The sequence below is a fragment of the Hylaeus volcanicus genome, chromosome 7, assembly GCF_026283585.1.
Source record: "Hylaeus volcanicus isolate JK05 chromosome 7, UHH_iyHylVolc1.0_haploid, whole genome shotgun sequence".
Taxonomy (NCBI): Eukaryota; Metazoa; Arthropoda; class Insecta; order Hymenoptera; family Colletidae; genus Hylaeus; species Hylaeus volcanicus.
This window is the reverse complement of record NC_071982.1, coordinates 5607948-5621940: the sequence shown is the minus strand read 5'-3', so window position 1 is coordinate 5621940 and position 13993 is coordinate 5607948. Positions and strand designations below refer to the sequence as shown.

The following is a 13993-nucleotide window of genomic DNA, read 5'->3' as shown; positions in this document are numbered from 1 at the left end:
TGAATTGGTCGACGCAGCTGCGGCTAGCAAGGGATTCAAGACGATTAGAACCACGCCCGAACAATGCCTCAACTTGGAAATCATCAAAAAATTGGAATCTCTAAATAAAAAATTTTTCCATTTCTACATTTGACAAGTGTTAATGAGAATTTCATTAAATGTGGACGACCTGCTACGAGATGTCCCATAACGAGGGTGTAAACGAAGATAAAACGATTCTGCGTATTAAATTGACTCGAAAATGTAAGACTCGAATAATACAGGAAGACTGTTTAAATTGTTTGAAAACTCGTGAGAGAGGAAGAGTCGCATACCCATCACTGGCTGTAACTCGTCTTTGATCGTAAACTGTTTCGAACGCCCTCCACTTTGCGTTCCTCGGAGCGTCTTAAACCCATTGAAGTCAGATTTAAGTGCTCTACAATTATGGCAAGTCTCCGATCTAATCCTGCCTCAACGAGAACGAGACTGGTGTCAGTAAATAATAAATGAAGAATGACGGTACGAGAGATATTGTGAAGCAAATAACTGGATAAATTTATATAGGGCGATGCAAAAGCAATGAAAATGAAACATTTCGCTAATACAATTATCTCAGTTGTCGAATACTCCTCGTTGTCCCATCGCGGGAAGATCGATGCTCTAGAAACGATCTCCGCTATATGTCAGTGGGTGTTCCAATGGAAGTCGTTAGTTTCCATGTCCTCGCGTGTTTCCCTTGCATAAACATCTGCAGGCCACTTGAGGAGAATGGCGACGCTGCTGACGACTGCCCATGTCTGCGCATCGTTATACGTTATGTCCACCATTGGCTCGCCATTTTGGAGCCCAGCCTACAAGACGTTGTTGCTTCTAACTAGCAAACACAGAATCCCTGGTGGAAGTGTATTAAACGTTAGCAACCAAAGTAAAGTCTCTACGAAAAGTAAATCACGGATATCCGAACCCACAATCTTCAGGTCAATAGTCGATCGTTTTTTTCTATAGAACCAATCCCGTATTCTACGATTCGTGTTCTTCTTTGACTTCTTGTTCTTCAGTCTGAGAGGCACGATACTAAAAAATTGATTGAAGAAAAACATCCATTCTTTGTGACTGATCAAGATGACAGGTTAAGTCATTTCCAATTAGTAAGATAGTCGATAACGTAAACCACTTGATTCTTATGCCATTCTTCATATATGTATATTCATATTTTAATAAATCATATGAAATATGTGTCGATGAGTGGGCGCCCTTGTGTTAGGGGAGTTGGATATTGTTTAAAGGAAATCGAAGGGACTCGTTCTGGACAATACTTAATTTTCACTGGATACTCTAATAATGGTAATCCGTTAATTAATTTCATCGTTATGGGTGATCAAGTTAGTCAGCGATAGGGGATAATCGACTTACTAATGGGCGACGAATTGGATCCTGGAGGTGGAGTGGAATAGGGAATTGGAAGGCGCTGTGTCCGAAAGGGATTTTGAGCTGATAATTCGAAGGGAGGGTTCTGGTATAATTTGTTTAATCCTACGCAACAAAACTTGCTATAGTAAAGGTCTTAGGAGTAGATGACTGTAAAGTGCTTCCTCTGTATAACGCTACTAGTCCGGTCTGCTAGCGTTCTTATATCGAGGAAGAATTCGAATGGTACTCTTCTTTTACCAATTTGCAATACAAATTTTAGTAAGACCTTAGTGAACCGAAAACATCGACAAATCTCTGTTTGGACTCGCGCAGAGTCTGGAGCTCGGTCCTACTCTACGCGAGATGCCAGTCCACTCAAATAATTATCATAAAAGTTCCATTTATCCTGCTAGACACGACTCCCCCTACTCTTTCCTCTAAGCGAACGAAATACACGGCTTTGATCTTCGAACGTTTTGCGAAGACGTTTTGCGAGGAGTGGGAGAAATAACATTTCGAGATTACTGCCAAATGAAATTGCTGGATCGTTTCGTCGCGGCGGATGCATCTTAATCGCGCAGCCTTCGACGAACTCGCAACGACTTGCCATCACAATGGCGCAGCAGCGCGACTCTTAAAAGTGCGCGAAGTTTATTCGTAAAGCGGATAGCACTTCATTTTGATTGCAAGGATTAGGAGGCCGGGTCTGTCGACCTAGGTCTATCGACAGCTTTGGAGAGCTACATTGGTGGAACAATGGTTCAAGAAACGAAAGGTCACGCTTTGAATGCTTCATTTTCTCTTCGCGACAATATGTTCGCAACACTCTCATCCAATGTAACGCTGTCTATACGTGAGAAGAAGAAACTTAAGAAGCTGTTTCTCCAGCTGCCCTAGGGAAACATCGCATTTTTTAAATTATCGAGTGCCTAGAGGAACCTGTTGTCTACCACGTCACAAGAACACTTCGAATCGGAGGTTAGTTTGAGTCCTCCATCTTTATAGGCCAGCGCGGTACTTGACCCATGCTGTCAAGTATAAAAGTCCACAATGAAAGCGTGCAGAGTCTACGTGATTAATCGGAACGAATCAGCAATCCCTTCGAACTCCCCAGTCTTCGAGCAACCGGGACAAAGCACACACAAACACCGAATTCGTGAAAATCAACCCCAACGACGGGACGCGTTTACCCTATGTCCTAATTCATAATCGCGCGGCGACAACATCGCGGTCAGAGTAGGTGCAGGCCACGTTGCCAATTGATCGAACAAGGATAGAAAAAGGAGAGAAAGAAAGAAAAAGCGTCTTGAGAAGTTAGCGCTAATAGAATCTACACCATTCCCCCACTCTTGCCACAGCTCAGCTACGAGCGATTTTGTTGCGCAACAGTCGATGAGGGCATAGGGTTAGGGTTTCAAGAAATAACCGCATCCAAAGGCGCGATTCATTCGAATTAATTGCCAAAGAATTTTCCAAAGGCGGAGGATTATCCGCGGAGCAATTCAAACAGTCGACGAGTTTTGGAAGGTTAACGAAACCGCCCTGGGGTACGCGAGCAGCAGCTATCCGTCTTATTGCCCGTGCCAGTGCAACCCCGCCCTGTCCTTCTTTATTTCTACATGTTTACGTATGAAAATGATGCGCCCCGGGTAGACTTCGTCCCTTTCCAAGCGGCTGTTGAATCTGGCTGGCTGCTGGGTTCTATGTACCTCCGGATTACTCGCATATCCTGAGTTTCCCTCCGACAGTGCTGGTATTCCATGGGCGCATACGTTCGTTACCGCGGTATTATTACGTCTGGCAATCATTCGGACTCGCACCGCCTTTGCCGAAGTAACCGGAAATGCAAATTGCTTCTCGCTAATCAGATTTAGACGGGACTCTCGTAATTAAGGCGGTTTCCACGGTTGCGGACTAGACGCATCAAAGGCACACTAAGGTCCCTAAGCACGGGATGTGTTCCGGGCATGTGAGACTCGCGGTGGTGGATTTAGGACACGGGCGCAATGACAAAAGTTCGTTCAAGCACCCTATTTCGTCTTCTTCCCGAAGCATAGCCGTTACGAAACTGTAGCATCGTACCTACTGCTTATCTTCGCGGGAAGTGCTCAAAGTGGCTAACTTTAGACAAGATGCAGGATGTGTAACAGTCACCGGACGTATGTCCATTAACGGTATTGCCGCTCCTACCAAAAACTAGCCCAAACCTACTCAGACAGTAGATTTCGGACCTGGTGCTATGATGTTCCTCCATGTATAAAAAAAAGTTGGAAATGACGCACTCGCCGAGATCGGTGCAAGAAAACCATGTTTTGAATAATTTAAGTTTTTGACCCCTGGGGAGGGGGCGATTTAAGGGTCAAGATGGCCACCATTGTAATCGCCAGGTCAAGGGCTATCTATGATAAAAGAAATCAGCTCGATCGGAGGATCGGGAAGAAAGTTCCACTTGATGTGGCCTGTGCCTAACGGACTAAATAGGCCTAACTGAGCCAAACTTTTGAGAAAGACGCCTAAAGCTTTTGAAACAGCCGGAGAATTTATTACAGCAACACGCTGATACTATACAGAGATTAGAGGAACTCAGCTTGGAGGTTTCGTTGACCACGCCAGACGCCGGCCAAACACCAATAACCAGCCCCTAGCCATTTACACGGAAGCACAGGGAAGCTCTTCGTGGTGGCACGTCTCGCTCGCGGAAACGCTCCGGATACCCACGGATTATTTGGAGAAAGTTCTTTGGCCAGATTAGAGTTTGACGACGCGAAGATTACCCGACCGGCTACGTGCAGTCTTTTTGATTGGTTCCGGTGCTCTACCTTTTTCTTCGTGGACAACCTGCCTGGGGTGATTTATTGAGGCGTGGGATTAAGTACGTAGGTATCAATGAAGGGGATTACGTCGGTGGAAACGAACCGGAGTATTACCCGGGAAATAAGTAATGCATCTGATTACTAATGGAGGATCCACTTTTGAGGAAATGAATGAGGAATGGTCAATCATCTTATCGAATTTTAATCGAGACTAGCTGCGCTTCGTAGTTTCACTCGCGTGGAGTACTATTCCCATTTGCGTGGATGCTGTAGTGTTTATGCAATAAGTATGTAGTTAGCGTGTGTTAGTATCCCTGTGTCAGAGATTACCCCTTCGTACAAACAAACAAAGTTTACTTCTTTATGATATTAGTACAGAAGTATAGATCAGTATAGGTTTTCCAATACTTTTTATTTTTCGAAACGACTGCTACGCCCTCTTTTAAGATCATCGCCCCAAAAACCGTGTCAAGTCGCGATAATTGCGATAAAATACGCTGAACCTACACAATTAAACAAAGGAGTCAAACTAGCGTTAAAAATAAATGACTATATTCGTCCTCCAGCGTGCTTTCTAATAATTCAGATCTCGAGTGGATTCTACATACAACTCGTTGATGTTATATACGGAGCTGCTCGGCGTGAAAATAATTATAATTGATTCACGGCACCCGGGAATGAATAAGCTCGTCTTTCAAATAAAATTCTGATGTAATTCTTTGGCCAGCTTCGAATGCAACCGCGCGTGTGTTCCCCACTTTTTAAGGAACAAAAGCGACGTTTGCGCGTTTACGTTGCCCGCGCAGAATGATTTACGACGAATGAAAAACCTTTAACGAAAGTGCGACAGAAGAGGAGACATTTGCGGTCAAGACACCCGCGGGGGTTTTTGCGAACGCTAGGATGCAAAGAGGAGTCGGACGAGGTAGACGGGGACGGTCGCGTGTTTTGTGTCCGCGATACGGGTAAATTTTTAAGTAAACGATACCTTGTCGTTCGTCTTCCCATTTGTTCCCATTTCTCTAGAATATCCGCGAAAATAAATGAAATAAACGGTAGAGCAGCTTCGCTACTAGAGATAAAAATAAACTCCGCGCTTCCGAGGAAGTGCGGGGAAAAGAGACGGATCCTCGTAAATTATGCACTCCAAAAAGTAGTAAAAATCCCCCCCACCCTTCTCACCCTGGGACAGTATTATACGTATGAGAAGAAAAGCACTGAATGTTCGTGTTTTACGTTCGTCGGATGTTTTGAAAAGAAAATATTTTCTGCTGGTTCCCGCGGGGACCTATCATTTTTCATTTAATTTTCTGGGGCTACGCTACCTTTTGCCCCTGCTGTTCGCGTTAGTAGCGCTCGTCGGCTTACACGGATTTTTCAATGGCCGTCCTTGTGATTGAAGTCCTTCGTGGCCGCCGTTTCGTCGATTCCGAGCATCTCTAAATGGCATTCGCAACTTTCCGGCGGTTTTCAGGTGCTTGTCGCTCTCGTCTCCAAGTAATTTTAAGCCAGGAATTGTATCGACAAGGCAGACATCGCGTTAATGCGCCTCGCCACTGATAACACGGTTTACAAATCAGTTAGGAGCCCCCGGTACCACGTAATACATCATGCTCGTACGGTGGCCTCGAAAGTTTCATCCTCTTGTCTTCCCTAGTTTCCGGGCGACTTCAATCTCGTTTAAAGTTGCCGCGCGGCGTAATCGCCTGTACAAATAAACGCGACACTTCATCGCGATTACAGAAAGAAGCACGTTAATGGATTAACTTCAGAAACCGACGGAGGAAATGCGAGAATAAAAGCGGCAAACAACGGGGGACGCCGGAACTACAAAGCGTTATGCTTTGCGCGCGCTAAAAAATTGCAATTCTAATTTGATTGTTCCTTGTATGGCCGGGCAAACCGACACGTGCCCACTGGACTGGCCGTTAATTACACGGAACGCGGTGGAAAACCAAGGAAAATCCTCCGCAGTGCCTGTAGCTTTCTTTCCCACGTTAATGATACATGAACTTTAAACAACCGCGCCGAAAGATAGATTACTTCCGAGGTCGTTTTCAAATGGACGCCTGCATGCATCTCTCTGGTTTGTTTTCGACGCAAAGGGCACATCTATGCTTCGTGAACACTAAGATCGTCTTTTGTCTCGTAACTCTGAAGAATTCTCCCACGTCGACGGCTACTAAACTTCAAAAAGTACGAATAATCTATGTAGTCTCTCGATGTAAGCAAATCGATCGAGACCAACGAGTCATGTATGCTATTCAACTTGACCGGAAATACCTAAAAAAAATGGTGCCATAACTTAACGGATGGGACCTGTATAACAATCCCGCTTAAAAAAATGTACAGTATCTATTGTATTTTACAAAATCTATCAGTTACTCGTGGCATCAATTGTCAAATGTATTTTAATCCGTGCTTTTACATCCGTCGAAGGAGAACCTTGTTGAAATCTACCATTTGCATATACAAATCTGCGTAGCGACGTGTCCAATAAGGCGGTTGAGTGGCGTTCGCGCACAGAAAATTCGTTCCCCGCTCGGCAAAGTCGTTTCGATTGTAATCCAGGTGCAGAGGAATCGAACTTCTCCTAGTTAATGGCCAAGCCGAATTGTCTTCATCAGAAATCCTCTCATTACGCTGGTCAATGACCGAAACGTTCAAGCGTATTCGAAAAAAGTCGCTCGTATCAGGCACGAATTAATGCCCTCCGCGTAATCCCTCGCCGAAAATTTTTTCCCCGACCCCCGGGGAATAACTTCCAATGTAGGCGACTGGTTTTTGTCGAAGCGATTAAAATGCAAGCCCGACGCTCGGCGTTTCGAAGCGTCACGAATTCAAACGTTGCAACAGTCCTCGAACCCTCGAGAAACGACGATAGTAGTCATCCTGTATGGATTTCCATTGGTGCAGTTTTAATCCCGCAACAAAGCCCTCTAACAATATTCGTTTTCTGCAGCTTGTAAAAAAAATGCGAGCACTGGAATCGAATAGTTTTTGTCGATAATGTGCTTTCGAATTCTCTACGGATTCCCTTATTCTACGTAGCGTGCAGAAATTGCCGCGGTTTCTAAATTCTGTTTACATTTTTATTTTCCCGAAGAAGCTTCCGGATGCGGGAGGATAATGAAAGCAGTCTCTCCCCACTTTGAGGAACGAAAGCTTAAACCGTGGTATTTAATAAGGAGCAGAAACATCGGTTCAGCGTTTCAAATTTTGTCAACTTATCGCGTCATATTAGAAACTAGGTCGAGCCACGATCATTTTCTAAACGAGGCTGAAGGAAATTGACGGAGCAAAGCATTCAATGGCGCTTCCTATATTACGACTTTTTTTTTTATTAAATGTAACGATGCGGATGCATTGTGCAGTTGCGTTTCTCCTGATAAATGAAATGATACGTATTTTCTCATCCGAGTCTACGGAGTCACCCAGTACACCTGCGCTGATGTTCCTCCGCGCGTTCGATATCCTCCGATATAATTCGACGAGCCAGTTCGACGAAGTGCTTCAAAGCGAACACTGGCAAAAATGTCATCCCGAGAGCGGAAAAGTAATCTCTCGTCGAAAGTAATTAGTCTAAAAAGAGCCGAACGAGAACCATTCGGAAGTTAGAAAGAGAATTATCATCGGATTCCGAACAAATTAAAAAAAAAAAAAAAATTCCCGTGTGTCAAGGGATTAAACGTAGATGGGGAATTAATTTTTATAACCCGTGCTTTTATGCAAGCAATAAAAGCCTGGAGAATTATGCGCGGTATAAAGCCGAAATATTTCTGTCTTTATTATACTTGTTTATTCTCCCGCTTCAGCCATTTTGATTGCGAGAGCTCTAGAGTAATTTCAATATGAATGCACAATGGTATTCGTACAATGCTAAAAGTCCATTAAGCGACAAATTATATATTTTTAATTTTAATATGAGATTAACCTATATACCGAGTTTGGTATTATGGGTGGAAGGAAAAATCCATCACAGTACGACTCGCAATTCCTTTCAGGACTAATTTTCCTGTTTAATGCTTTAAATTGGCCGAAAATCCTTAATTGATCATAAGGCTTGTCTACAGTGTCCCATATTATCAACTCAGTGAGTCGTCTTACCAACTGGGAGTTCTATATTACCGACAGTGTGCTCTGCGTTATCACCAGGGTAGTTTTCTTTATCGACTGAATACCTCCACCTTTTAGACCGAGATATAAATCCGTTCATTCAGCTGGCAAAGAAATGTTGTTTAACCTTCAGTAAAGTTTTTCACCAGTAAACGCAATATACCGAACAACAAACTTGTTCTATTCCTCCGTTCGGATCAGCTCCTCCACCTTTTCTTCTTTATATTTAATACAGCCTTTCGCCGGAAACAAAAGGGCAAAGAACCTACTAGGCATCTCGAGAACCAAGAAGGAACAAAGGAATTTGCTCGATGCGAGTTTCCAACTAAAAGTTATTTTAAATGTGCTTCGACACGACGATAGTTCCCTTCCAGACATCCTTGCCTCCACGCAGGTTAATTCCAGGACGTTTCGAAACACGATAGGAGGAAAAATGAAACCGTCGATCGATTTTCCCTGGGCACAGCCGAGTTCCACGAAGAACCTCTTTCAAGGGATTGAAAGGCGACCTGCAACTTCGCGAAACTAAAACCCGAATCGTCGGTCTGCCTACGGTGAGTCCTCGGCTTAATGATCAATTTCGCGAGAGCTCCACCGGTGCGGACTTTGCCTTCAATGATTCCAGCCATTCGCGCTTTTAATCCCGCGCTTTCTTGCTTTATCATCCAGCGTACGAAAGGGCAGGTCCATTTACCGTGTGGCCAGGAAAACGCTCGAAAGTGATTGATCGTGTTCTGTCGCGAAATCTAGTAGGTCAGTTTTCTCTGATCAACCCCCCTCGCCAGAGATCCACGGTAGTTTTTCCTTACTCAAAGCGAGGGAACTCAGAGCACTGGACAAAGGTATAAAGGATGCTTCTGATTGACGTTCACGATCCAAGTGGAATCCATTTCCTCATTTATCCAACGCGTTTTCACGATAGTAATAATATCAGTCGCGTGTCCGATATGGAAATGGCCTTCAAATTTCAAATCAGAAAAATTCTTGTCTCAATTCCGATAAATTCTTGCATGAACTCCACTCAGGGGCAATCTCTTCCCCTCGATATGGATCTAATTGGCCCAGTAGGCACACACATTTGGTACATCCAGCGAACACACAGCACCTAGTAGGTCCAACGGATCCACAACGTCTAGTAGGACCAGTAAATACACACGTCTCGTACATCCAGCGTATACACAGCATTTAGTAGAAGGTCCAGCAGACCAAGTGCCTAATACATGTTATCGAGGCTTCGATCTGCCTGCTACTAGTATGGAATTATCCTGGATCAATCTCTTGGGTCAAGTCTTGAGCACCGTGAGAAATTGTTTGCCAATCGTTACCATCGTCGATTGTTCAAGACCCGCCCTCGCGCGGATACATTAGCGAACTCGAGCTAGCGAGATTGGGTTTTGGAAAATGTCTTCCGTTTCATCGGGAGACTTGAGAAACTCATCGAAGCGGAGTTGAGAAAATAATCGCTCCGTTAGGAAGTGGAATTGTAGGGAAGATTGTTTGAGATTGGAAATCTACTTCGAACTGGAATCATGCAAAAGTTTGAAACAATGATAGCTTGTTAAGACTTTTGTGCTCGGGGTAGCCTGCTTAACTTTAGTACCTCAAATACGTCTGTTGCTTTTCGCGATGATATCCAGCGAAGGGCTTATTTTCTGAGTCCCCGTGATAGATACGTGTAGTTAATCTAGCCTTGGAAGTGTCAGACGGATAAAAGATAAGTGACGACACGATTGCACGTTTCTATGGAGATGTGCCATATCCAGGGATAAACTTGTGAATTGGTCGCCGGATTCCTCCACTGGATCGTGTCAGGCATGACTGCTATTTGTATAGTATGACAGCTTTCCCACTTTTTCAAGAGGCACGAAGCATCTCGTCAGAAAATGCCATCTACGAAAGGCAAAATCATGCTCATATTCAGGACTTCTTCGCGGCATGCCAAGAATTCTTTAGAAATCGATCGAAATCGGTGATCAAAGCGTCGCTATTCCAAGATTGCGTTTGTCGGTGAAGGAATTCGAAAAAACGAGGAACAGAGAAGTGGGAGCAGACAAAAGAGTATAGTGGGGGAGCCACAAACGGGTACGGGTACTTTTCAGTGGCCTTGAGTGGTCAATTGGTTTCCTGCCAAGAATCGTGATGAAACCTCACCGAACCGTTCCTTGTTTGCGTTCGTCATCCACGGGAGTCGCATTACGCGAATAGCGAGACGATTTCCACCGATGGAGAATTAACGAGAGGCCAGCGACCGAAGAGTGCCCGCGCGGCCCGTATATTTTGGCGCGGCAGCGTTCGCGCGCTGGATATTCTAATGGGCGGCGGTCGAGGCGTGTCACGAGCACATTTAGCCGAATGGGTTAAAACTGCGGTTGTTTGCGGTGCACTTCAATCGAATTGGTCGCCGTTTGCATAATCTCCGTCCGCCTTCGTGTGCACGTCAGCGTTCGGCTCGCATTCGCGCAGCTTCTTCCACGTTTCTCGGCGAACTTTTTCCCTCGTCACTCTATTCCCTCTCCGGCGCTTTGCCCGCCCTCTCCGTTCCGCTCAAACGCGCCGCCGATGAAAACGATTCGCGGGGCCTCCACCTCTCCTTCGCCAGAACTGTTTACGAGCAGATGCGTCCTGATTTATTCCAGCCCCTCGGCCAAGGTACCATCGATTCCTCGATCGTTTCCGTTCACCGTATATCCCGGATGCCAGGTAGGTACCGGGATAAGGAATTCTTTGCCTCTGTGAGTCGGTTAATCGCCCTAGGGCGCTACGTAGCCTCCCAGCATTGAAAGCAGCAGCTGGAACTGCTTCTAATATATTAGCTATTTCACTCGCGGAGTGTACCGGAGAGCTGGAAGGATGAACGTCAGAGAGATAGATGCCGTATCTGTAAGCAATCACCACGCGAAGATTGGCCCTCAGATTTTTAACGACAGTTCGTTGTTAGGGTAACAGAGGTTCGGCGAGACAAATGAGACCTGGATCCTTGTGTAGGTACTCCCAGCAGATGCCCTCGAAGCTATCGGTGAAGAGAACCCGAACTGCTAATAGAAAGTTAGTAGAACCGCCATTAGGTGGAAGACACTAGTCTACTCGAAGCCCCCAGGGAATATCGTGGGAGTTTTGGTTAAGGAATAGTGTCGCATAGATGGCAGCAAAAGTTCGGTGACATACTTCGAGATAGTGTGCAACATTTCAGATTTCGCAACTGCGAGTACTTCGAGTCCCGTGGGGAATTTACTCCCGGATCGATGAATCAATCGATATATTTATCGGACCAGCTGGCGAGTAAAGTCGACTAATGGATCAGCCACGCCCACAACCACCGATCTAACGAGACGATTAATTGTTTAAACTTTCAACGGTTCGAAACGTAAGCGATGCTGAGTCACTCTTCAGCGTCAGGACAACGAGACCTAGCGGAAAATATCGAGCTCCCCGAACCTTTACGGCTCGGGATCTTGCAACGTTTCGTTTCCTGGTCTAGGAGGAGCTGAAACGCCAGCTAAGGGATTCACCTTTCTCCAAAAAGAGGAATCCAAGGCGGTCAGGATTTTTCCCCGAGTCGCGGAGATTGCACACTTTCGTACGATGCGGGATAGCAAGGTGAACTTTGACGTCGCGACGTGTAACTTTACTTGACGCCATTTTAATTGGACACTTCCCTTCGTCTGAGCGCAACGGGGTCTGCGTTTGTTTGCGCTTGAAACGACGCCTATACTTTTACAGCGCGATTTTCTTTCGCAATTAAGCCGGTAATTATTTCAATAATGGGTTTTGAAATTTACTCGTCAACTGCAACGTTCTCCCACTACCCCCTCCCCCCTCCTCGCTTGGCCTCACTCCCGCGAGTGAGATATTAAATTCTCTGCCGTAAATTGATTTCGTTCGTCCATTCGAGTACAATTTGATGCGGCCCCAGGCGTTCTCTGGTGACGCGTTTCGTAAATTCTATTCGTAGCGCTTCGTTCCTCACTGACGTCGCAACGCAGTTGTTCGCCTTTGCGAAACGTTGATTTTTAGTTCCATGTCGATAACTATGCCTCGACCATGGGTGAGAAACCACCCCTTGAACCTCAGATGTTTACACTATAACGTTAAATATTCATTACTAATATTATAATATTAAATATTGGATGTTAAATATGAAATGCTAATACTCTACTACCGAGTTTCGAATATTAAATATTAACTGCTAACGTGATGAAACTGAATATTATTCAGCGTGAAACTTGGTTTTTTTTTAAAGAAGTTTCACGTTCTCCCTGTTTAAAGAGAAAATTCGCAGGGTCTTGAACCGAGCAAAGGCCCGTGGCTCTGTCCGTTTCAATCAATTTACACACCTTCCCAGTCGCTCGAAGCGGTGCGACTTCACTGCCCGCCTTCGGAGGCAACGATTTCGAATCCCGTTGTCTCTTGGGACTTATTTTTTCGCTCGTGAAATAAACATTGTCCGGTCGGAAGTTTAAATTGGTTTATTCGGTGTCGCTCCAGACCACGTTCCGCCGCGCGGAGAATAAATCAGGATTGTCGGTGAAATCGGGTAAAATTTTATTAAAAATTTGCCTCGTTGAAATATTCATTACATGCGATTTCAATTACCCTGCCCCCTACCGTCCCAACCCGCAGAGAACAACGCGAATCGGTTGTGTTTGCATTCATATTCATCGACGAACGAGAACGGGGATCGTGGTTCTCCTGGCGCGTCATTAAATCGTTAAAAACATCGATTACTCCCCACGCGATTGTTGCTGGTGGATACTTTTAACTCGCTAGTTCTCCAACCGTTCTCTCTATATATTTAATTTTAATTGTTAAACATGTTTTGTGTGCGGGCGAGTTTAAGGAAAAAGAATTGGGAAAGATCGATGTATTCCATTTCTATCAGGTTTTAAACCGTCGTGTCGACTGTATGTTTTTTGAATTTGACGATTCGTATTTTTATTGTCTTCGTTCTGAAATTTGTATTAAAAGCATCTTCCAACATCTCTCGCAATTTAAGCGCTGCCTAGTCAGTAGGGATTCCCCGTAGCCATTCATAAGCACATTCCTCGTTTTGACGCACGGGAATTCGCAATCATATCGTTCAGAACACCCTGTAGAGGGACAAGGGTCGAAATGGAAAAACCGTGTCCCCAAGGCCGGTCTGCCCCAATGACCTTTCCCTCTCGAGCATGTTCTCTAATGACTTTTGCTGGCCTCCAGCATCCCCGCGGCGGTGCTTCTAAAAAGTGCATCTTCACGCAGCGTCAAATCTAACGAACCCGGGCATCCCATCGAAACGGATAATCCTGTCAGCGATAGGCTGGAACATTTCGAAACCCTCGAACCAACCAACGCGCGCGAATCTAACCAAATTAACCCTCTGGGCACAAACGTCCGCTATATGAACATTCATAACCTAGCTGTCCCTCGCTACCAATCCTCAAAATTTCATGAGTCCACTGTACCGGACATTCATAACCTAGCTGTCCCTCGCCTCCAATCTCCGAACTTTCGAGGTCCATTGTGTTATTCAGTGACGCGGCACTACAACTTGTTGCCCACATATATCAGAAATTCGATATCGCATGCTGTATTTAATGGAAAAAGTTCAGATGTCAAGATATCAAATATGGTTCTCTCCACTTGGAAGGATGATTCTGTTGATTGAGTGCCACACCGAGTTACAGGAATATTCA

The 13993-nt window shown here is 45.0% G+C and overlaps 1 protein-coding gene and 1 long non-coding RNA gene across 4 annotated transcripts in view; one reads left to right on the top strand and one right to left on the bottom strand.

Moving 5' to 3' along the window:
* Positions 1-13993, top strand: part of LOC128879185 (uncharacterized) — a 190937-nt gene that overhangs the window by 121461 nt on the left and 55483 nt on the right. The window lies entirely within an intron of this gene.
* Positions 1-13993, bottom strand: part of LOC128879183 (uncharacterized) — a 53292-nt gene that overhangs the window by 37613 nt on the left and 1686 nt on the right. The window lies entirely within an intron of this gene.